At 34.3% G+C, this 24769-nt stretch overlaps 1 protein-coding gene across 2 annotated transcripts in view; it reads right to left on the bottom strand.

Moving 5' to 3' along the window:
- Window positions 1-24769, bottom strand: part of MACROD2 (mono-ADP ribosylhydrolase 2) — a 2095255-nt gene that overhangs the window by 1732852 nt on the left and 337634 nt on the right. The gene's annotated exons all lie outside the window — the stretch shown is intronic.

Genomic DNA, 24769 nt, shown 5'->3' with positions numbered 1-24769 from the left:
TTTTCTTAGAAAATAATACATCTCAAATGCATGGATATAACATTCTCTTATCATTTTCTTATCTCTGAAATTATTTTCATGTTCTCTTTCTCATCCTTAATTCGTGTTTTTGAGTTTTTTTCGAAATTAGATTTGCCAATGTTTGTAAGTTTTCCTGGTCTTTTGATCAACTGCTTGGTTTGATTGTTTCTGCTTTAACTTTTATCTAGTTCCTTCTTATTACTTTCTTTATGCTTATGTTGTTCTATTTCCTGCTTCCTTTTTTTCGATTCTTGCTTTGTAATAAATGCATTTGAGATTACATATTTTCCTCTGCTTACTGCTTTGGCTATATTACATGAACTTTGATATGTAATAATCTATATTCTGCTTATTCTAAATAGTTTGTGATTTCCATTTAATTTATTTAGTGAAGTTATTAATAGAGTGTTTTATATTTTTAAATTTTCCAAGTGGATAATTTACCATATTTTCCCATGTATAATGCACATTTTTGCCCAAATTTGTGACGGAAAAATAAGGATGCACGTAATAAATGGGTAGTACTAATTCCATATCTATATCACTGTTTTTAAATCTTTTATTTATACTTATGAGTTAAAAGTGTAACTCTAGAAATCAGTAATAGTATCTGTATGCAAAATAATACCCTGGATTACAATAATTGGTTTTGTTGAACTTACGACATACTTGCAATGATGATGAAGATTTCGTGGCCTCTGATGGGTAAATATCGTAAATTTGTTTCCGGTATATAAAATTTCTTGTACCTCGTATCTGTTCTTGTGTTTTGTAATTATTTGTTACATAAAATTTATTGTACCATAATATGTTAAAAAATAAATGCCAAATTTCCTTTGTAATACAAAAAACAAGTACCTAAATGTAAACAAATAAAAATTTGAATTAAAAAAATTAAAACGAAAGATTTTTTCCCTGAAAGTCTGGGCCAAAAATGTGAGTGCACATTACACATGGCAAAATACGGTAATCAACCTTACATTACTGTATTTTAAAATTAATAGATTGCCGTTAAAAATGAAGCTATATGAGATTTCCCTTGCAGTCTATTTATGAAATTCCCTGTATTTGAAAAAAATATGTTTTCTCTATTACTTACAGTACACTCTTTCCCACACAATCTCTCTGAATTGCATTAAGTATTTGAACAGATTAGAAACAGGCTCAGTGAGATAGCTTACTAACTTATCTAAGTAACCTATATAAGTACTCACTAAGCAAGTGGTGAGGCAAAAGTCAAAGTCAGATCTGCCCAAAACCTACCCTCTTAATAACTATGACAGATTGCTTCCATAATTATTGATTCCCTTATTGTTCTCTCCCCAGCAGACTGAATTTGCTGACAGCAAATCTTATTTCACTTTCTATCACAAAAGCTGTGGTAAACTGTTACTTTGGTCACCCCCAAATGACATTCTGTTATTTAGCACCTTCCTCTTAAATCTAACTGGCCTGAGACTCATAGAACATGGCTTGGTGATTCCACTTTTGCACTCTTAAGAGTGAATGTAAAAACTCAGATGACCTTGCTGGAATGACCACTACAGAGGCTAAGTGGAGAGGCCATGTGGAAAAGCTACATAGAGAAAAACGTCCAGAAACTGCAAGGAGGAGAATGAAAAATCCAACTGACAAAGAGAAACAAGCTGCAGCAGTACAACCTCAGTCAAGCTGTTGCAGCCATCCTTGCTGAGTAGCTAGACAACGTAAGTGAAGAAGCCAACTTGGAGGTTCCAGGTCCGGTAGACATCATGTGGAATAGAGACAGTTCATCCCTGATTTCTGTCTAAATTCTTGACTCACAGAATCTGTGAGAAATAATAAAACGGCTATTGTCTCAAGCTACTAAGTTTTTTTGATAGTTTGTTACACAACACTTGAAAACCAAAACAGTAGCCAGTAGACAGAGACTTTGCTAAATATTGTTGAATGAACAAATAAATGAATATAAAAATGAACAAATGAATGATGAGTGAATAGGTAACTTGACTGATCATGGATAGCGAACTGATTTTGTATATGTACAAAAAAGCAATTTTATTTTCCAGTGAAATTATTTCAAGTTCATATGACAGTATAAAATAGGAGAGCATGTTGTGGTGTTTGAGTGCAGCATTCTACATCATTCAACAGCAAGTGCTTCTTAGAAGCTGCCTCTGTACTGTACGGGGTTCAAAGATTATGATGGTGAGCAAAACCAGACAAGGCGTCTGTCCCTGTAAACTCCTTTATGGTAACGGAGATGCGGAAATGATTATAAAGAAGTGAAACTGCATACTAGTATGAAGACCACAGAGGAGAGGAACATGTAATTAGAATATACAGGAGTTCAGGGGAGCTAATGTGGTCAGGGAGGTCAGGGAAGGTATTCAAGAAGAATTGATATCTGAGCTAAAAGGTAAAGAATAGGAAGAATTTAACTAGATGAAGAAAGAAAGGAAGAGTAATGCTAAAAGAGGGAACATAGGTGCAAAAGGCTTATGGTGGAAGAGAGTCTGTCGAAGGCCTCTTGAAAAAATATAACCATAGATACATCATGTATATTCTAAAAAGACTTTTTATTATTTAGTTACTTAATAACTTCACTTTATTTCTAATAATCTCAATATAGCACTGCCCACTAGTCAAATATATAAAATGAAGTTAATAATTAGAAGAGAACCAACATTTTTTCCCTTACTCTGCTACTGAGGATAAAAAGGCACGTATTCAGACAGATACAGATGAAATATTACTAGTTATTATTTTTAAAGCTTACAAAATGCTAGATTAGCCTAAAAATATACTATATTTAAGATAAAGAAGTTCAGTATAAATTGCTCAAAATTACAAAATATTAGAGCAGAAGTTGTAATTAATACAAGGCACAGAAGGGAAATATTTCTTATGAGAAATAATTCAATATTTTTATATTTAAATATTAGTATCCTAAGTAAATCTCTTTTATAATTAACAATCCCACCACTAAATTCAAAATGCCTAGAAGTGAATTAACTAGTATTCATAATCTAATAATTGTTTAATTTTAGGGATTTTTTACCTGCACGTTTACACTATAATGTTTGAACCTGCTACCGCATAGACTGTATTTCTCTACTGAAAATGCAATTGTTTACCTAATAAAGTAACAGGAGATTCTTTGGCTGTTTCTTGGGAAAAAAGAAACTGGTTTTTGTCTCCCTGGAAAGAAAATTAAATAGAAAATCCTGCATTTAAATAATACTAAGATAGTCACACCAGTGGATTGAGGACAAGAAACTCAAAGTTAAAATTAAAGCTGGCACTCTGGCCCTAAAACCTGCTATTGTCTTGCCCCCACCTCCAACTTTGCAAATTTAATTAAATCTAAGTTGTAACCAGTTGATATAAGTGGTTCGGAAAACTCCTTATACGAATTTTATCCTTTAGATGGCCTTTTGTGCTCCACTTCCTCTCATGTGACACAAAGAGTGTATGCATATTCTTCTCCACTCTTAAAAAAAAAAATTAGGAGGTAAAGGAAATATTTTACTATTTGGACAATCCAGCTGAAGTCTCATCAAAAAGTACCCTTTTGTTTATTTAATTTAAGTGTATTTTTATATTCCTCAATGTGGATATGCTTGTGTCTGCAATTAACTTTGCTTTCTAATAATTAAAATAGACTATAGAACATGAGAACTCATTTACAACCTATACACTAATACTTCCCCCAAATTATTCTTCATCACATTAGTTTGTAAAATATTGAATAGCAATCTAATATTAAAGTTTAAAATAACATTTTCAAAATGGTTGAAAAAAGTTAATTTCCATCTATCTCTAATAATAAAGTATTGAAGAGTCTATGGTAATTATTTCTCATAGAAAAAATTTAATCAATAAAACAATTTTTTAATATTTTTAAATTATTTATTTTCAATTATAGTTGACATTCAATATTGTTTTATATTAGTTTCAGGTGTACGGTATAGTGGTTAGACATTTATATAATTTACAAAGCGATCCCTTCCTATTAGTCTCGTGCCCACATGGCGCTACATATAGTTATTACAATATTATTGACTATATTCTCTATGCTGCACTTTACATTGACTGTTTCGTAACAACCAATTTGTACTTGTTAATCCCTTTACCTTTCTCACCCTGCACCCCAAACCCCTTCCCATTCGGCAACCATCAGTTTGTTCTCTGTATCTATGAGTATAAAACAATTGGTTTTAACTTCACAAGACTTTGTATTACATTCTATTCAAAACTCTTGCCTTTGCCAACAATTCAAATTTATTTTCAGTAGCCAGAAGTTTTTAAGTTGCACAAAGATTATTTCTAAAATGATCTTGCACTTTATTTAATCTGAAACTGTTTTTGGGGGAAAATGGAGTGTATTTACACAATATGTATTTATCAACCATATTTTAGATACTTTTTAAATGAAGGTGGTGGATTTAGTACAGAGAAGACCTAGAGTTCCTATACTCAGAAACAAATATATGCAGACAAATATATGTAAATATATGTAGAAAATATTTAATTTTCATTAAATTAGAATGAAAAGAGTAAACAGGAAATACTACCTTATGTGTATATGTCATTGTAGTCAAAAGATAGTACGTTATCATATTTTATGATAATTAAGGTCCCAAAAGTAAACTGTGACTGATATCAGTGAATATGACACGGCAGTCAGCTCCAAGAGCCCCCTCTTGAAACATCAAGAGATCAAGCAAAACTGTCAGAATCAACTATGGCAAGAATTCTGGGAAACAATCTGAGGTTTACAGCAACCAAGCAAACAGTGAATCAAAACGAAGGAAATTTTAAAATAGCAGGAAAATTATGTGATGTGTTTATTTGCTTTTGCCCCAACTCCCTCCCTGGGTCAACAGTGGTCTTAAAGATGGCAGCTAGCTTCCTACTTTGCAACCCCTGCTAGTCCTTGATTCCAGAGGAACCAGCGAACACCTTACTCACAAGGAATTGTCCATCATCTAATCTTTCCAGAGGCTACCTGGGGGAGCACCCCAAGGCACTGACTTTATTTTGCCTAACTGGGAACTCACTCAAGGGAGAAAAGTGGCAAGAATTCCTTGAAAATATGTAAGGTTAACAAACAACTCATAGCTACCTGGGACAAAGGTTATGATTGAGGCATAAAATACAGCAATCAAAGCCTGGGAGAAAAAGCTGGGGAAAAAGTTTTATTGTTGTTGTGGGTTTTGTTTGCTTGGTTGTTTGTTTTTCAAACTGGGAATGTATAGCATTCATGTATGCTGGGGAATTTTAAAAGCCATGTGCACTCCCAGGAAAGACCTAATAAGATCCTAATGTTTTGACCTCTGCTGGTCTGTAGGCTCAGTGCAAGCATGAAGTCAAGGCTGACCCAGAGATGGAAAATGGCCTGGCAAAGTATTGAAGGAGTGCTCTAGCAAAAGCCAATCTGCAAAGACTGGAAGAGATTTTGTGTTGACCTAGATGAAATGGACAAATTTATAGACACACACAAACTACCAAAACTGACTAAAGAATAAATAGAAAAATCTCAACAGACCTATAACAAAAGATTGAATCAGTAATGAAAAATCTTTTCCACAATGAAAAGCTCAGGACTATAAAGCTTCACTGATGAATTCTACCAAACGTGTGAAGGACAACTAACATCAATCCTTTCCAAACTCCTTCAAGAAATAGGAGTGAAAACTTCCCAACTCATTCTGTAAGGCTAGGATTACCCTGAACCAAAGCCAGACAAGAACACAATACAGAATGAAAACTGCAAACTAATATCACTTATGACTGTGGATGCAAAAAATGCTCAGCGAATACTAGCAAACAAGACCAACAGTATATTAAGAGGATTATACACCAGGAGCAAGTGGGATTATCCTAGGAATGCACAGTGGTTCAACATAAGGAAATCAATCAATGCAACATACCACATTAATAGTAAGAAGGAAAAGAAAGAAACCCACATGATCATCTCAATTGATGCAAAGAAAGCATTTGACAAAATCAAATACCCATTTTTGACTTAAAAAAAAGTTAGAAAACTAGGCGAAAAAAGGAACCTCAATAAAATGATAAAAGCCAGTTTTGCAAAACCTACAGCAGGCATCACCGCTGCTTTCAACATTGTACTAGAAGTTCTAGCCAGAGCAGTAAGGCATAAATAAATAAATAAACAAATAAATAAATAAATGGCATATGAACTGGAAAAAAAAGCAGGAAGACTATCTCTACTGGCAAATTACGTGATCTTACATTTATAGAAAATCCCAAAGAATCTACAAAAAATCACTAGAGATAACTGAATTCACCAAATAAGATCAATATAACAATCACTTGTGTTTATATACACCAGTAAGAAACAATCCAAAGATATAAGAAATCAAATCCATTTACAATAACATAAAAAAAAAAACTGGAAATAAATGTAAATAAGGAAGTGAAAGATTTGCATAATGAAAACTATAAAATATTATTGAAAGAAATTAAAGAAGACTAAATAAATAGAAAGATATCCTGCATTCATGGTTTGAAAGTCTTAATATTGTGAGATAGCAATATTATTTAAAGTGATGTATAAATTCAATGCAATCCCTGTCAAAATTCCAATGTCTTTTTTTCATAATTGAAAAAGCCAATTCTCAAATACATATGAAATTGCAAAGGGGTCTTAAATAGCTAAAACAAGACTGAAAAAGAAAAACAAAATTTCAGAACTCACACTTCCCAATTTCAAAACACAGTAATCCAAACAGTGTGCTACTGGAAATGGAATAGAATTGAAAGTCCATAATTAAACCCAAACATATACGTCCAATTGAATTTCAACAAGGGTGACAACAAGGATGCCATTCAATGTGGAAAGAATATTATCTTCAACAAATAATACTGAGACAATTGGATATCCACATGCAAAAGAATGAAGTTGGACTCTACCTCACTCCATATATAAATTTTAACTCCAATTAAAGAGCTAAAACCATAAAACTCTTAGAAGAAACTGTAGGAACATATTTTCATGACCTTGGATTGGCAATGGATTATTAACTATGACACTAAAAGTAACAGCAACAACAAAATAGATAAATTGGACTTCCTCTAAATTAAAAACTTTTGTGTATCAAGAGAGTGGAAAGACAATGCACAAAATGGAATAAAATATTTGCAAATCATATATCTGGTAAAGGTTCAATATCCAGAATATATGAAGAATTCTTACAATTCAACAAGGAAAAAAAAGCAATCCAATCAAAAAATGGGCAGAGGACTTGAGTAGACATTTCTCCAAAGATATTCAAATGGCAAACAAACACATGAAAAGATACTCAACATAAGCAGTCATTAGGGAAATGCAAACCAAAACTGTGAGATACCACTTCCCATACATTAGGATGGATATAACCAAAAATGTAAAATAACAAGTGTTGACAAAGGTGTAGAGAAATTAGAGCCCTCAAACTGGTGGGAATGTGAAGTGGTACAACCACTGTGGCTTTTCAAATAGTTAAACACGGAATTACAATGGCCCATGCAATTCAACTGCTAGGTATATACCCAAGACAAATGAAAAGTTATCTCCACACAGAAATATGTATAATAGTATTTATAGAAGCATTATTCATAATAGCAAAAAGGTAGAAAATACCCAAATGTCCATCAACAGATAAATGAATAAACAAATTCTGATATATACATACAATGGAATATTATTCGGCCATAAAAAATAATGAGGTACAGATACATGTTAACAATATAGATGAACCTCAAAAACATTATGCTAACTGAAAGAAGACAGATACAAAAGATATAATCCCATTTATGTGAAACATCCAGATTAGCAAATCCATAGAAACAGAAAGCAGATTGGTTGTTGCCAGAGCTGGGGGAGATGGGAGAAAATGTAGAATAACTGTTTAATGGATATGGACGGTTGTACATTGTGAATGTACTAAATACAATTAAATTGTTCATTTTAAAAAGAATAAATTTTATGACAGTGACCAACTTGTAAGTTATTATTATTACTATGTTATGTATTTCTGTAGACCAAAAGTCATTATTCAGATCTGTGAAAATGGAAATAGTTGAGAATGAAACCTTAGGATTTTTGTCTTGTGGAAAGGAATCTGCTGGACATTACAAAAGCTGACACCTGGACCTACTGGACAAATTATCAATACTTAAGTTATAAATAGAACTTTTATTAAACAGCTAGAAAAGGATGTGAAATGTGCAAATAAAGCAGAGATGTCAATAAGTGGGATCTTGAAAATAAACTTGTGCTGGGTATGCACAAAGAACATAAAAGGTTAAGGTGAATTGTGGACAAAACAGAAGCCTAAATGTCAGAAAGAAGTAGTGGAAAGAAACACACATTTCTAATGACTGAACTGTTTTCTCCCTTATTCCCATTAGCACTGGCTCCCTTTTTTGGCATCCTGTACATAAGCCTTTGTGATTTCTAGAGACCTGATTAGTCTGCTGACCATTCTGACAAAAATGGTCAGAGAACCACAGCAGTTAAATTACCAGGCCAGTTAAATTACCCCCATGAATTCTTTCTACCTACTGGAGTGATATGCTTTACAGGAACTGAAATATCTGGTATTTAGTAAGAATGAGAGAGAAGTGCTTGCTAACAGTTCATTTTTGAGGTTTTATCCTTAACCATCAACCACTAAGTTGGGAGTGAAATTTTAATTCACTAAAATTTAATTCCACAAAAATATATGGGTCATGTATTATGTGTCCAGATCCATGCTAGATTTCAAGACAGGGGCTGACACCTGAGAAGGCGTGTTGACAGCGGGGATAGCATGCTACACTGAGAAAAATATAGACATAGAAGAAAAAGGATCATAGTCTCAGGTTCCTCATGTCACAGGAACACTGTACACCCTGACAAATGTAGAGGGTTGCAGTGAGGCTTTAATTAAGAGGTAGAATCAAAACTATCTCAAAATCTTCATAGGATAATGTAAGGATGGCAAATGCTCTACTTCCTGGAGGCAGTGATTGTAACACTCCATCTCATCGACTTGCTGTGAGCTCAGAATACTTCCCAGACCTTGGAGAGCCCCCATGAACAGATCAGCCATGGCACGTGAGTACATAAATGGACAGTACAAATGAGAGGCATTATTCTCACTGAAAACTGAAAATGTGAATTAGATTTTCCAAATCTCCTCAGTATCGCTACAAGTCCCTGCCAACTAAAAGAGACTAAGAAACGCTGTTTTTCAGATCTTAGTTCAGCAGCTTCTATCCTGTCCAGGAGATATTTTCCTTTTATTGCTTCCCCAAATCGAAGACGTCTGCTAGAAATTAAATAATCATTGTTAGAATCTATTGAGTGTGACCATAAGCCAAGCACCATGCTAAACACTTGACATGCCTTGTATCAAATGTAGGGACAAATTGTGCTCGCTTCGGCAGCACATATACTAAAATGTAGGGGCAAACTACGCAATGTGATTTTCTAAAAGTAGGTCTTTCTAAAAAGCTTTTCTAAAAGAAATGATGCCTGATTATAGCAATAACTAACAGTAAATGTGGGCTTTATAGCTTGCAACTGGATTTGATAACCACAATAATTCATTCGCTCTTTGAGGCTGGTGGTGCAGCTGTTAATATCCCCACGAGAGATGAAGTGACTCACCCAAGTTCTTGTTACAAACAGCAGTGCGGAGTCTCATACCCTTTCCCAGATTTGAAACACATTAGACCTGACTTCCACACAAAAAGAACTTTGAACAATGAGCCTGAAATTTAATAATTTGCTGCCTAACCTCCCTTTCTGATCTCTGCTTTGCCTTTGGTTTTTGTAGGTGCATTCCAAACGAATCTCTTGCAGATACCTACTTATATTCTCCGGATCTAATGCAAAAATTTCCAAGCACCACTGCAAAATTAAATTCATCTAGTGCAAAATTTCTAAGCACTATCACTTTGTAAAAACCTATCTGCACGGCGATGAGGAGCAGTGGGTAAAACCCTGGGTTCTCTAGTCGGTCAGCCTAGGAATGAAATGAAGCCTGACTGCAGTACTGTGTGCTCTTGGGCAAGTTTTGAACCACTTTGTTCTAGGCTGTAAAATGGGGATAAGGGTATTAATTACCTCACTGATGTGTTGAGAGAATTGAACAAGTTAACATCAGTAAGTAAATTGCTTAAGATAGAACCTGGAACCTAATATGTGCTTAATAAATTAAAATTATATTGATCCAAAGATCTACTATCTTGTAAACTGTCCCCAAAGTGAACTCACCTACTTGAGAAGTTGCATTAACTCCTTTTAAGTCCCCACGGTGACAGTCTACTGTTAACTCCTGAATACTTTACTATTTCCTATATATGTAACACCTGCCGCTTAAAGTAAGGTAAATCGTTATATTCCTTTACTTCCATATTTCACTCTGCTTTCACCTCAAAACTGAAACGGCCCTTGCCTTTTAAAAATGAACAATTTTCTCATTTGAAGGAAAGAAATATATTCCGTCTGCAAAGATACGTTGAATGTTTCAACTTATGCATCAAAAGATGCCTATACCTGACATCTTTCAGAATGAGACACATTTAAGTCAAAGAGACAGTTTTGTGTGAGATCAGAGGCAGATCCATAGTTTTTCGGAGGACAAAACGGCCTCTTTGGTCATTTCCCAGAATCTTGAGAGCACTGCCTTATTTGTAAGTTTATTTGCATGGATCTTATCAATATCAAATGTGCTCACATATTTATTGCATGCCTGCATTACTTAACGGATGAATAAAGTTTGCTCTCTGTCCAAGTTCACCAGCAGTAAGTCAGCAGGAGCTCCTCAGTTGTTTGCAGCCTCCAGTTCTAAGGATAAGGCAGTAGAAATCACATATCACGGTTTCCGGGGCTATATCTGGTGAGTGAGGTTTTACCCTGAGGAACACTACATCTAACCTAGAAATATTTGTGAATAGAATCACGTTTTTTCTTTCTTCTTTCATTCTAGAGGTGACAGCCACTAGAAATATGACCAAACTGAGAAAGGAGTGTAACAGATTTTTCAACTTTGACTTCAGAAATTCTATACAGAAGTTTTATATTCATAGAATATAGAATATCTAGATACATTGTTAAAAAATGGTTAATCTTTTCAGTTAAACTTTTTATTATAATAAGAACTAAACATTGAAAACACGTAGAAAATACAGAAAAATACTAAAAAAAAAAAAAAAGTCACCCATAATCTGCATTTTGCAAAAAGTAAAAAAAGATGGTTGATACACAGAGTTGAGATTGCAGCTGGCAGTGGTTAAGAATGCCAAGAATATTGTGTTATGTAACAGGTCAGTAAACTACTGTTGTGGCAAATTATATTTCTCAAAGTTGACTGCAACAATCTCCCAGTCCTCATACTCTTCTTACAAGGTGACTTCGACACTCCTCCCATGGAGAGTGGGTATCTATGTTCCCTCCTCTTAAATCCAGATGGATTTCTGCTACTGGAAATAATACTAAGTAAGTGACTACTGAGGACTAGTTATAAAAATGTGATAAACTTCTGCATGTTTGTCTTCAGATACTCACTCTTAGAACACAGCCATCATGCCAGGAGGAAGCCTGAGCAGCTTATGAAGAGGCCCACTTGGAGAAGAACAGAGACCCCCAACCCACAGCCCTATCTGAGCTTGTAGCAGAAGTCGGCACTAAGTGTGTGAGTGAACCATCAAGAAAGTAAATCCCCTATGAGCTCCCATGGTGAGTCACCCCAGCTGATTCAGGAACGAAATACATTATTGTTTTTACTTAAAGGCACTAAATTTTGGGGTGGTTTGTTATTGAGGCAATAGATAATTACTTGTATGAATAGTAAGAGCTACTGTAACTGAAATAGTAAGGATTTATTATGGAGCAACACTGTAATAAGGGTTATAAATGTAATATCTCAGTTAATTCTCACAATAACCCCACGGCACAGAGAGTATTATTACTCCCAATTTATATATATTAGGATATTGAAGCACACACACAGGTTAAGTAATTTAGCCACAAATTAATTAACTCAGTTAGCAACTGGCAGAACTGGGCTACAAACCAGGGGGTCTCGCTGCAGAACTGATGCCCTTAACCAAAGCACTGAGCAGTTAGGAGAAAATTCCATTTAATTAAGATACACAAGTTGTTCTTGAAACACAGCTGAGTCAAGATCTGCTGCCCCAAGCCTTGCTCAGCCACACATTCCTCTCTTTCTATTGAGAAAGACACACAACCATATGGACTATCCCTTTTCCAACACTGATCAGAGAGTTCATTGTCATACAAGGGTCTTCCCCAACCTCAGTGATCCTAAGGCTGGAATAAAAACTAGCCAATCTAGTTGCTTTCAGTTTTATATCCCACGTAAATGAAATCATATGGTTCTCTTTTTAGGCAGAAGTTGAGAACCATATGATTTCACTCATATGTGGGATACAAAACTGAGAGTAACAAATGAACAAGACAAACAAAAACTCAGACACAGACAACAGTTTAGTGGTTACCGGAGGATAAGGGAGAGAGCAGGGTGGTAGAAGAGGGAAAAAAAAGGGGTAAATATATGTGGTGATGGAAGGAGAACTGATTCTGAGTGGTGAACACAAAATGCAACATATAGATGACGTATTATACTTGAAACCTATACAACTTTACTAACCAATGTCACCCCAATACATTTAATAAAAAACAAATAGAAAGACTGATCATTAAAAAAATAGCCAATCTATTACCAAAGATTTTTTTAAATAAAATTTTAATATTGAAAACAGCACATTTATTGTAAAAAAAAAATTTGGAAAGCTCAAATAAACACAAATTTAAAAAGACTTATAATAGTACTCAGATAACCACTGTTAACATTTTTATATACGAAATGCGCTTATATGGTGGAAAGCTCGCGAATTTAATAAGGTTATGACCTTCGTATTTCCTTTCTTTTTTCTCAATTTCTATTTGTTTTTATTATCGTTAAAGTCATAGGCAATAAAGTTTTATATCCTTATTTTCTCACAATGATATAATCAACCTATTCCTGTGTCATTCATAAAAACCTCTGAACACATTTTTAAACGGTTGCAAAAGGATCATCTCCATAGACATAGAATAAATCACATCTTATAGAAGGGCACCTGGTTGCTTCTACTTTGTTTCCCCTTATAAATATTTCTGCAATGAACACCTTCCTTACAATTTCCTTAGGATAGCTTCCTAGAGCAGAAATTACTAAGTTAAAAATAGACGATATGTTAAGGACCTTGATATATACTTCCAGAAAGGTACTACATTACACATCCGGTCACAGAGTCACACCTTACTCTGTCCCATGTTAGTATTCATTTAAAACATTATTTTATAATTTGATAGGTTACGAGTGGTATATTCTATTTTAACTTTCATTTTATTGATTACATGTATAGGAGATTCAAAACGATTTTATGTGAGGAAACATAGTAATTAATATAATACGAAAACAATATAATTCTAAAACAATATACTAATATAATAGCAGCTACCTTTTATTGAATACTAACTTTGTTCCTACATATACATTTAGGCTCTACATATACATTTAATCTGTATGACACACTGAAAATTAAGTGTTTTCTCTTCTGACCCACAGTTCAGGAAGCTGAAGTTCAGATATATTGAGTTACTAGCTTATGCTAGAGAGTGTCCAGGCTGGGGATACAAATCCAGGTTCTGTCTGACACCAAAACGTATGCTCTTTCTGTTATTTTACAGTATCCACTGGGCTAATGAATGACTGAAGTAGATAAGTAATAAAAATTATAAATAATTGAAGTTAATTATCTTTACTTTAACTAACCCATAGATGTATATGGCAACAGAACTGTCTTCCAGATCATATTTCCCCAAGGATAATGAAATAGATGTCCTAATTTTTGACACATGGTTAAGAAGTAAGGGAATTTATAAATTAAAAATTACTGTTTATATACAGTAACAGTTTACAAAATTTTTGGTTACAGGACTCCTTTATATTATTAAATATTACTGAGTTTCCCCAAAAGCTTTTATTTATGTGGGTTATATTTATCAATGTTTAATATGTTAGAAATTAAAACAGAAAATGTTGAAATACTTATAAATTAATTTTACAATAAACCCAATGTATATTTACATAAAAAGCATATTTTGTGGGGAAAAAAACTATTTTCCAAACAAACAAAAATCTTATTCAGAAGAGTAACATTATTGTACATTTCTGCAAATCACAGATAAGAGAGTTGGGTTCCCATTCTTGCTTTAGCTTTTCAGTTTCCTGTGATATCACAGGTCATGTAGCCTCTGTAAGGCTCTACTTCACATGTATGAAAGAATAAGAGTGAAAAAGACAAGTAAGATATTAATATCATAAAAACAGTTTTGACCCTACAGAGACTATGGAAGAGTCCCACATTTCATTAAAAACGGCTAGTATATAGTACACAAAAGGTTGATATCCACTTAAAATAGGAAAAAGAGTACTTTATAATACCTGTATGATGTTGTAAAAAATTATTTTTTGAATTGACCCAAAAAGTACAAACCTTTAAGTTATGGAAACATTTCTTTTTCTTTTTAGTAAAACAAAAGTAAAAAGATAAGCCTTTACATTGACAGAAGACTCTTCCAACATTACTTTGCAGACAAATAATCATTATTCAGAATATTTTTAAAACTGTTACAAATGAATAAGAAAAATGCAAATAACCAGGAGAATACAAAACAAAGAACATAAATAAGGCATTTCACAGAAACGTGCACCTTTCATGTATACAAATTAAAACAATATTAAGATCCAATTTATCTCCTATTAACTAAAGATTAATACTACCCAGTGTGGTTGAGTGTGCAAGGATTGGGAGAATATACCCTTTCTGAAGGGCAATCTAATAATTATAGCAAGTTCATTTTAAAAAAGTCAGCTCTTGGAGCCATCAATTTTACCTCAAAGAAATTAATTTAATAAACTTGATCGAGCGCAAAGATTTAGTTAGGAGCATTTTCATCATAATTTTGCTTATAATCTTGAAAAATTGAAAAGCACACAAATGCCCAGCAAGACAGGCTAGTTACATTGATAACTGTCTGTGCAAACAATCGTATACTATGCTCCCATTACAACTGATGCTATCCAGGAATACTTGATAACACAATATCCAGGTATACTTGATAATACAAGTTCACAATTTTCTTAAGTGTAAAAAGTGAGAAAGTAAGTACGTTATAAAACTGAAAGGCTCTGTACAATCCAATGTTAACACTGGATATTGGGAATTCACATTGTTATTTTCTTTATTATGATCATTATTTTCTTTCTCTCTACAACAAACTATTAAACAGTGTCGTTTAATGGCTGTAGGTTAACTGTAAAATAAAATGCAACAGCTGATTGCAACAAATCTGATAGTAGTGGTCAACTCATTTCTTATAATTAAAAAACGTATAAATGGTTCCTAATAGCATCATCTTCTGAGTCATTCTATCTTGTCTCTTAAACAATATTCATTTATTTTTAAATAAGTTTGTAACCATCCCATATTGGAGATATTGAGGGAAAAATACAACTGGAGCATATTCCACCAAAATCAATCCTTGAGACTAATTGGACAATTGGAGGTTTACCTTATCTAATAGTGAAGAAATGTGTTTGTTTACCAATGAAGGATGTTGTTCATAAAGGAGAAGTCAAAGGAAAAAACGATGTTCAGAAGAGCTAAGTAGAAATAGCAATGTATGTCAGGATTCTAGTATATATATATATATATATATATATATATATCACATCCTAGACAGGTATAACTTTTTTCTTAATATTTTCTTTCATGTACTTTCTGATACAAATTACAACAAACCCTTAATGTTAAGTATTTTTATTCCATGTTCTAAGACCAATATATCTTTGTTTTGGTTTCATATTTTGGAAGACTCTGTTGTCTTCATGAACATTACAGTGTTAGACTAGATGTTAATCTGGATATAAACCAGAAGCTTCCGAAAGCTGCTCCATACCCCCAATGGACATGAGGGTGATTTAACTGTGACATGTGCCCGCATGCACACATCCCTTTTTAATGGTCGTGGCTGAGTTAGGCCATACTAGTTCTCTTGCAAGTGTCAGGTTTCACTCTCCTAAAGCAGATGGTTTCCCTGCCATACAGAGAAGACCTTTCCTTGGTCAAGGGATTGCATTCCTGGAGGCAGAACAGATAATGACTTGGGAATCCCATGGACTCTCCTGATAATATACCTGGCAGCTTTTGGAAAGTCTCTACTCTCTTCTCTGGAAGGGCCTGAGAATGGAATGAGCTAAGTCATGTCATATTCCTCAATACCCCAAATTAGTAATATACGTGTACCTCCATATTTAAGTATACTTCACCTCCTCTGCAATCAAATTTTACTATTTTAGGTTATGCTTAGCTTTCCATACTCTTTTCATATAATCACCATTATTGGAATACTAGCTTCATTACATTGATACTACTATTTTGCGCAAGTCTTTCTTTCTTATTGGCCTCCATAATTCGACAATCTCCTTTATCCTTCCCTAAAATTCACTACAAGGATGGGTGAGGAGAACATGTATTTCCTCTGTCTTCCTTGCTTGCATTTACCACCACAGTAACTGGTAAAGAGTTCAAAGTCTATCTACTCTGTTCCCCACAAATTAACGTACTGTTGCTTTTTTCATTAGCTGTGATTCTCTCCTAATAGATCTTCAAAATATTTCCCTCCTTATCTGCTATCAGTCTCATTTCAAATAAACTTATAGCCCCAGAGTGCATTGGTTAAATTGCTCCTGACCTTCTCATCCACTGCAGGAGAACAGGTTTCTTTGTCTTTTCTTTGGGATTGCTCAGGAAGCTATATCTAGCTGTCATGAGATGGTTTTGGTCCACCCATAATCTATGTGTGACTGGATAGAGAAACTTTAGAAGGTTGGTTATAAAGTCTGCTAAACAGAGAATGAATCAAAGTAACCAGACTTATTTATAGCATACCTCGCTATCCAATAAACATCTGTTGAAAAGCTGTGGGAAGACACCACGCATGAGAAGCATCAGACTGGAAGAGCCTTCTTAGACTGCCTGTTCTGTCTTGTCTTTTTTCACCCTTTTTGTTTAGTGTATCTACTGAACACTCTCAAACCAAGAGCTTACTTAGAAAACTTTACCACCCATTTCTCCTAACCAGCTAATTCAGAGACTTAGTTGGAAGTAAAGCCAATTGAAAGAAAACAAAGAAGATGCTAGTGAGTTGGATAAAGCACATTAAAAAATTGTAACCTTTTTAAGCCTAAATAGCATCTACTTCTCTTAGAACTACAGACACCACCTTAATACCATCTTTAGAGTGTCCAAAACAAGTTCTTGGACTGGCGCCTGCTATGCAATTACCAGCTATATTAGAATGGAGTGGTAATATTGTTTTCTTTAGTCAAGAACACAGGATATAAATATGATTTAAAAGTTCCTTATAATTACTTAACATTTGCAACAATTTATTTCTACATTTATTTCTATTTTGGACAAGAGAGCTACTTCTACTTCCTATCAGAAAACTATTTCTATATTCTGTTAGAAAGGTATACTGGAAGCTCATAAGATGCAACACAATTTTCTCTAAATTCTTCCAAATATAAGACAGAAATATGTGCTTGCAAGGGACAAATAATACAGACAATGACAATAATAATAACGACAATACTGATTACTTAATTATAGTGTATAAAAAAATGCGTGAAACTGTTAACTTTTACTGAACTTAAAATGCTAAAGTGAAACTAAAGTGAATGTTTCAAAAAGATATAAATTCTACTTTCAAAAGAGTTTAGGTATTTAAAAACCCACATTAAACTAGAATTTTTAGCATGACCTCTGTCGTTTATATTTTACTTGTCCGATCCTATTCTTTAGTCAGCCAACAAGCTTTGCTCTTTGTCAATAGGATGTGATCTGGTAAGCTCACTTCTGACTTGCCCCGAGGAAGAAGGTGTGGACAGAATTACAGGTGGGCACTTCAGAGTAACAAATCTGTCCCTTGGGCCACTGAAGAAAACAAAGAGGGGCTGCATGGGAAGCAACTAGAATAGCTCCCTATTGCTCCTATGTAAACATGAGAGTTAAACAACTACCAAAAAGCTTCTCAGCTTTCTCCCAAACAGAAATTAACTTTACAAAGTAATACTTTCTAATTACTTTTCAATTCTACCCTCATTTTTTAAAAAACAACTTATTAAGAATGAAAGTTCACTAAAGTATAAATTTTGGCAATATTTGTGTACTTTTAATAAAACTTGTCAAGTCTAGATCTCAATTTTTAAATATACATCAGAAACCTAGTAAAATAGAGCATTTGTAAATTTGTAACACTAACATTTTAAACGTCAAAGAAAAGGAATAAAATCTTAACTAATTAAAGAATTATAAAATGCTTTTAAATTCCCCAAATTTAAGGTTAAACACTTAGAATATGAAGGAAGTGAAGCAGAGGGGACTATACACATGGTTTAATCAATATATAACATATGTGTCATAAATCATACTCAGAAAATTAGATTTATATTTTACAGAAAATTTCCCAATGGTAAATGTGACTTAAGTTTTAACTTATTTTTATTTGCAATAGCTGATACTATAAAACATTAACTTAGTCCAAATTTAATCGATTGATAATACTTTACGTCTTAAAAACTACTTCCAAATAATCAATTTGAACCAGTTCCCAAGGTAAAAGAAATATTAATTTTAGTAAATCTGCTTCTCCTAAAGGACAATGAGGGGTAATTTCCATAGTCATTTATAAACAGATAGACCGTGTTTCCCCGAAAATAAGACCTAACTAGACCATCAGCTCCAATGTGTTTTTTGAAGCAAAAATTAATATAAGACCCGGTATTATATTATATTATATTATATTATATTATACCCAGTTTTATAGTAAAATAAGACCGGGTCTTACATTAATTTTTGCTCCAGAAGACACATTAGAGCTGATGGTCCGACTAAGTCTTACTTTTGGGGAAACATGGTAATATAAGACAGCCTCTGATTCTACTTTAAACATGTTTCTTTCAACCTTAAACATGTTTATGTACCTAAGTTATCTGGAGTGCAGGGAAACAGCAATCACTAGAAGAGATCATCTTAAACACAAAGAGAGCTGCTTTCCAGAAAGTAAGAAAAATCTGACAACAATTTCAGGAAATCTTTCTCTCAGAAAGTCTTTTTGTGTACCTAAAATTAGCACCAATACTCCAGAAATAGTGAAACAATAAGATGGTTTACAAGTGTTGACAGCTTTGGCTGAGTTTAAGAGCAATAACTAGCTATGTAGAGAGAATGACGTGGCTTCTGGGAAATCCACTTGTATGATATCTAGTAAATATACATCTCAATAATCAGATGTATATTGATGTATTTTTATTACCTGCTAGCCATTCCTCCAAAGCTATGTTTTCTACTAGTCATCTCTAAGGATAAGGTATTTGTCCTTTGATTTATAATTAAGTCTCAGATCCAGCCTTAGACACTGTTATCTCAAGGTCTGAGAATCCAGGACAGTAAGCAGAAGCATTTCTCAAATTGTTTCATTCCCAAAGATAAATTGTGAAAACACACAGCTCAACCTAACATTAGTGGACTGTGCCTTTTGAACTGATCCTGGCCCCACTCATCACAATGAAGATAACAAGCCACTATCCATAGGTTTTTAGTTCTGTTTTGCTAAGTGCTTTCTCAGACTTAGTAATGAACTCTTACATGCACCACTTTATTGAAGTTCATAATAGCAAAATACGGTGGGTCCCATATCTCCATCTTCATAAATGAGAGAAGTAAGGCTCAAAGAATTGAGGTTCTGTTTCCCGGGGCCACATACAAAGTATCAGAGGGAGACTGCACTCACTCTTCTAGCACCACGCCCTTATTAAAGTCTCTCTCTCTCTCTCTCTCTCTCTCTCTCTCTCTCTCTCTCTCTCAACAAAGACAGAAGGATGACATGGCATTGGAGAGTAGGAAGGGGACAAGGACACATCCGACATCAGCTGGAGTTGTACGTCTACATGACCATACACGAAAGCCTTGAGTATGGAGGAAAGCAGGGATCAGCAGGCCTTCAGTTTTGCACTAGCCAGCTGCCTCACTCCATCACTTTTGGCTGGGTTACTAACCTGTTCTGAACCACAATTCCTCTTTTTTCCCCCCGGGAAGCTAAAGGGGTGCTTTTTTTCTCAGATTTTTTTTTTTTTAATCACCTTTCTCCCAATCCCTGAAGTATAACAGTCTAACTTGAATGTTGGGGAAAGGAAGAATGTACCACAGGTGGGCAGACAGGCAGGCAGGCAGGGAAATAACAACTTTGATTTTGCTTTGATTTCTGTTTCAAGTCCTGTAATGACAGATCTCACTCCAGCAAAGTATGTTTTGGAAATATACTTAAAAGGGATATGTGATTGTTTTTAGGTACATTTTAAGTGTTGACTAATAAAAGGCAAATATCAGAACACAAGAACAGTTTAATATAGCATTTTTTAAAACCTTTTAGTATTCTAAGGCATCTGTGACCTGCTGAAATCTAATAATTTCTCCAATACCCTTGGAATTGTTCAGAAAGATGTGGTACAGTTTCTAACTGGTGCATTAAGCATCTGGCCTGACTTCACAGAATTACAGATAGCTGAATGTGCACTCTCTCTATATTTTATTAACTTCCCATAGGCTCATGTTAAGATGTAGTACTGATGTGCCCTGACATGCATCACTACCTGTTGACAGAAAAAAACTGGGCTAGACTTGAGAGGGTCTACAAATAGAAAATCTTTTAAAGATGTTTTGGCAATTTAAACAGAAACTCTGGCTTTAAGAAAAAAAAGAAGAAGAAGAAAGGAAGAAAAAAAAAAGAAGAGCAGCTTCAATTTTATAAATTTATAAAACATGCCCAAGTTACAGCATGCCAAATCCTCTAAACATGAGCTAATCCCCAGCATCCATTCCTTCCTTCTCAAACAAACAGTGCCCAATTTCCCTTTGGGTTATACCCTCTCCTCCATTCTCAGCCATGTATTTGAGTGGGGCTAACCTTAACTATAGCTCTTGGGAAGTGGGGGGTGGGGTGGGGGTAAGCTCATCAATGTATCCTCCCATCTTCCTGTAATAGACTCTGGAAGGAGCATGTAACGAAGTTTAAACAAATGAGAGTGAAACGCAGGGTTCTGTGCAGGAGCAGTCCGAAGAGGTGACCACTCTTCCCTTGAACATTGCAATATGGGAATGTGATACGCGAGACTGTTACTGCCTAAGGAGAAAGCCTCAAGCTGCCACCGGTCCACTGTATATAACCTGGGGAGGCTGCCAACACTGAAAAAGGCAGCACACGAACAGAGAGAAACTGTATTCTTATTTCCAGCTTTACCTGAAACACACCTTACATTTGAACTTCTCAATTACATGAACCAATAGATTGTAATTGTTGATTAGACAGTAAGGCCTGGACATTCAACCACTTGCACCCAAAAAAATTCCCAACTGATAATAGCTTAAGGAATTTAAAATACCAAAAGCCTGAGCTGTTCTTTTTGTATGTTTTTCACAAAACTTTGAAAACTTTATTCTCATGAAGAATGGTGAGGTGAGAAAAATCAAGCATGCTTCTTTCTAAGATTTAAAAAATATTTAATACATTCTAAGATTAAATCGCAAATATCATAGTTGGATGTAGTCTGGGGGTCATCTAGTCTTACTAGCTTCTTTTACAGGATGTTCAATGAAATTGTGTACAATGAATGAATGAATGAGTAAATGAGGTAGTTTAAAGCTAGACAGGTTGGAAGGCCTGGATTAAATCATTCCATGGAGTAATTAAGTATTGTAGTCACTTTCAACCAGTAGTTGTTTCTACGAAAAGAGGTTTGGTTTGTTGTTGTTGTTGCTGTTGTTCTAGTTTTCACTTGGATACACAAGTAAATGGCAGAGCCTGGAAAACCTGATTACAAATCCAATCTCCCCTGTTCATCTGGGAACATCGCATATCCTCTCACAAAAAAGGGAAAACAAAGAATTCTTTGCTATGACCAATTTAGATAATCCCAGAGTTTTAAAACTGGGATATGCTCTTGGAGTTCATTTTCAAGCCAGTTTACAATTTGAAATGCATTTTCTCACACACAGTAAGTCCTCACTTAACATTGTCAATAGGTTCTTCGACTTTAAGAGAAACTACATATAACAAAACCAATTTTACCATAGGCTAATTGATATAAACAAGTTATGTACCTACATTATATCAGCAACATTATAACAAAAGGACTTTGAACAAAGTGATGTTATTTGAGGACCTGCTGTTACAGTGTAGCCCACAAACCAAAATAAAAAACAACAACAGATATGTTTTCAACCCAAAATGTCTACTAGAACTCAGTTAAGTTCTAAACCCTGGGAACATGATGCCATGAAATGCATGAAGACAACAGAAAAAAAAAAAAAAAAGTAAAGAGGAAAATCTCCTATTTATTTATCCACCTACTCCCCCATTTCCTGGCTATAGAACTACTCCAAAAGGAAAATTTTGAAGAGTGTGAAAAAAACTGTCATTGGTCTTCTCGTACCTCCCTTTGTGCACTTTTCTACCACTTTTTAATGTCCCTTTTTTCCAGGTGCTCAGATGCCCTCATCTTAATAATGACAACTGCCATTCACTGGGTACTTGCTATGAGTCAGGCACTGGGCTCATAAACTCCGATTTAGTAATTTATCTATAGTCCTGTGGCAAGGCCAAATGGAACCTACTGTGTTTCCCCGAAAATAAGACCTAGCCGGACAATCTGCTATAATATAATATAATATAATTTTATATAATATATAAATATAAATAATGTATATAAATATGTATAAATATTTATATATAAATATATGTGTAAATAATATATAAATGTAAATATACGATATTATAATTTTACTATAAGACCCAGTCTAACATAATACAATATAATATGATATAATATAATACTGGGTCTTACATTAATTTTTGCTCCAAAAGACGCATTAGAGCTGATTGTCCGGCTAGGTCTCATTTTCAGGGAAACAAGGTAGACACGCTAGATTCCGAAGCCCATGCTCTTGAACATTCGATTGCACTGGTTCCTCTTCTCTGAACTGAGTGCTCTCTGCTGTAAGAATCAGCCCCTGCCTAACTATCACAGCCTAAAGAGCTTCATGCTGAAATTGCCTTTCTTCCTTCCCCTCCTACTAGGATAGCCACCCCCTCATTGTAGCTAATCTGTCCTTAACAAAGGAGGAAAGCAATCTGAAGTAACTTGGTAACTCTTAATCTTTCCAGAGGCAGTAGATATTATTTCAAAAGAGGTACATATCATTATAAATTCACTTCCAACTGGCAGAATTTCAGGCAGTTAATAAGAGCAGGAAGTTAAAAAAAAAAGCATGAGGCAGTAAAAGAGTATGTATTTTTGACAGGGTAGGATGGGGGCTGTTTTTAAGAGTTTTTCTCCAAAATCGGTGCAGCTAGTACAGATTACATTTTTCACAATCTCTTGCTTTCTTCTACATTTTAATCCACATCTGAAAAAAAAAAGCAACAATACATAATTGGCATTCAGTAAATTCCTGTTGCCTTTATTTGCCTTGTGATGAAACCAAAGCCCAGAGCAGATAATAAGTCACATAACAAATGGCAGCATGGGGAACGGAAACTTCAGAACTTCTAACTCCTGGGCCAGTATACTTTCTTTTAGATACCTATAACCAAAATTATCCATTTATCTTCCTTTTCTGTGTAAGGTCTGCCTGAATGGAGACAAAACTGATTAAATATGAATATAAGCCCACAGGATTTGGGCAAGGCAAAAAGTCCTTTTAAAATATAACCAACTCCCATCTGAAAATGGGTTCTAGAAAGAATTGTTTCATAAAATAATTTAACCCATGTGCTTGTTTTGTGGCAACAGAAAAAAGAAACCACCTTTTATTGAGAGATTATCTGTTATTCCCACCTTCCTTTCCTCCAAAAATTGAACAGCTGCATCTCAGTTTAACTAGTGCTACCTAACACTTCTAAGAAACTAGCTTTTCAACAGAATTCTAAAGTTCCTGTATTTAATGGGTCTGTTCTCAGAGACCAGCAAAAAGTGAAATCATAGAATAATACGGGTGAATGTACCTCTTATCAAAGGTTCACTTTCTAGCATGATACCACCCATTCATGAAGAGGAACTCAAAAGGTCAAACTGCTATCAAAGAAGCATATAAATAGATAAACTAAATGAAGTAATTAAGAGACTATAATCAAATACTCCTGAAAAAGACAATTAACCAGCTTCCTTCAGAAACAAACATTCATAGAAACTTTAAAAAAACACAAAAGAGAATGTTGTGAAACCTCTAAGGATAAAATAAATAATATTAGTTTAAGGAAATTGTCCTCCAGGTAAATATAAAAGCAAAAGTCTTCCCGGCAACATGTAAAAGTGAAATACACTTATGGGCTCAAAGCAATTGTTGACCAAATAGCGGAAACGAATCTATGAAAATCATACTTAAAATATAAGTCTGTAATTCTGGTAATTAAACATAGATATTTATGTCTGTCTTGCAATTTTCCTGTTTATTCATGTACCTAAATTAAAATAATTTTAATACAAACAAAGCCACCCTTGAAAGGTTGTTTTCTTCTGAAGATGTTTATATCTTAACCCATATTCAGAGCAGCAAAAACATATCAGAAAGGAAAGTA

This window comes from Rhinolophus ferrumequinum, chromosome 23 (genome assembly GCF_004115265.2).
Source record: "Rhinolophus ferrumequinum isolate MPI-CBG mRhiFer1 chromosome 23, mRhiFer1_v1.p, whole genome shotgun sequence".
Taxonomy (NCBI): Eukaryota; Metazoa; Chordata; class Mammalia; order Chiroptera; family Rhinolophidae; genus Rhinolophus; species Rhinolophus ferrumequinum.
Note: the sequence above shows the minus strand (reverse complement) of the source record. Positions and strands in the feature narration are given on the sequence as shown.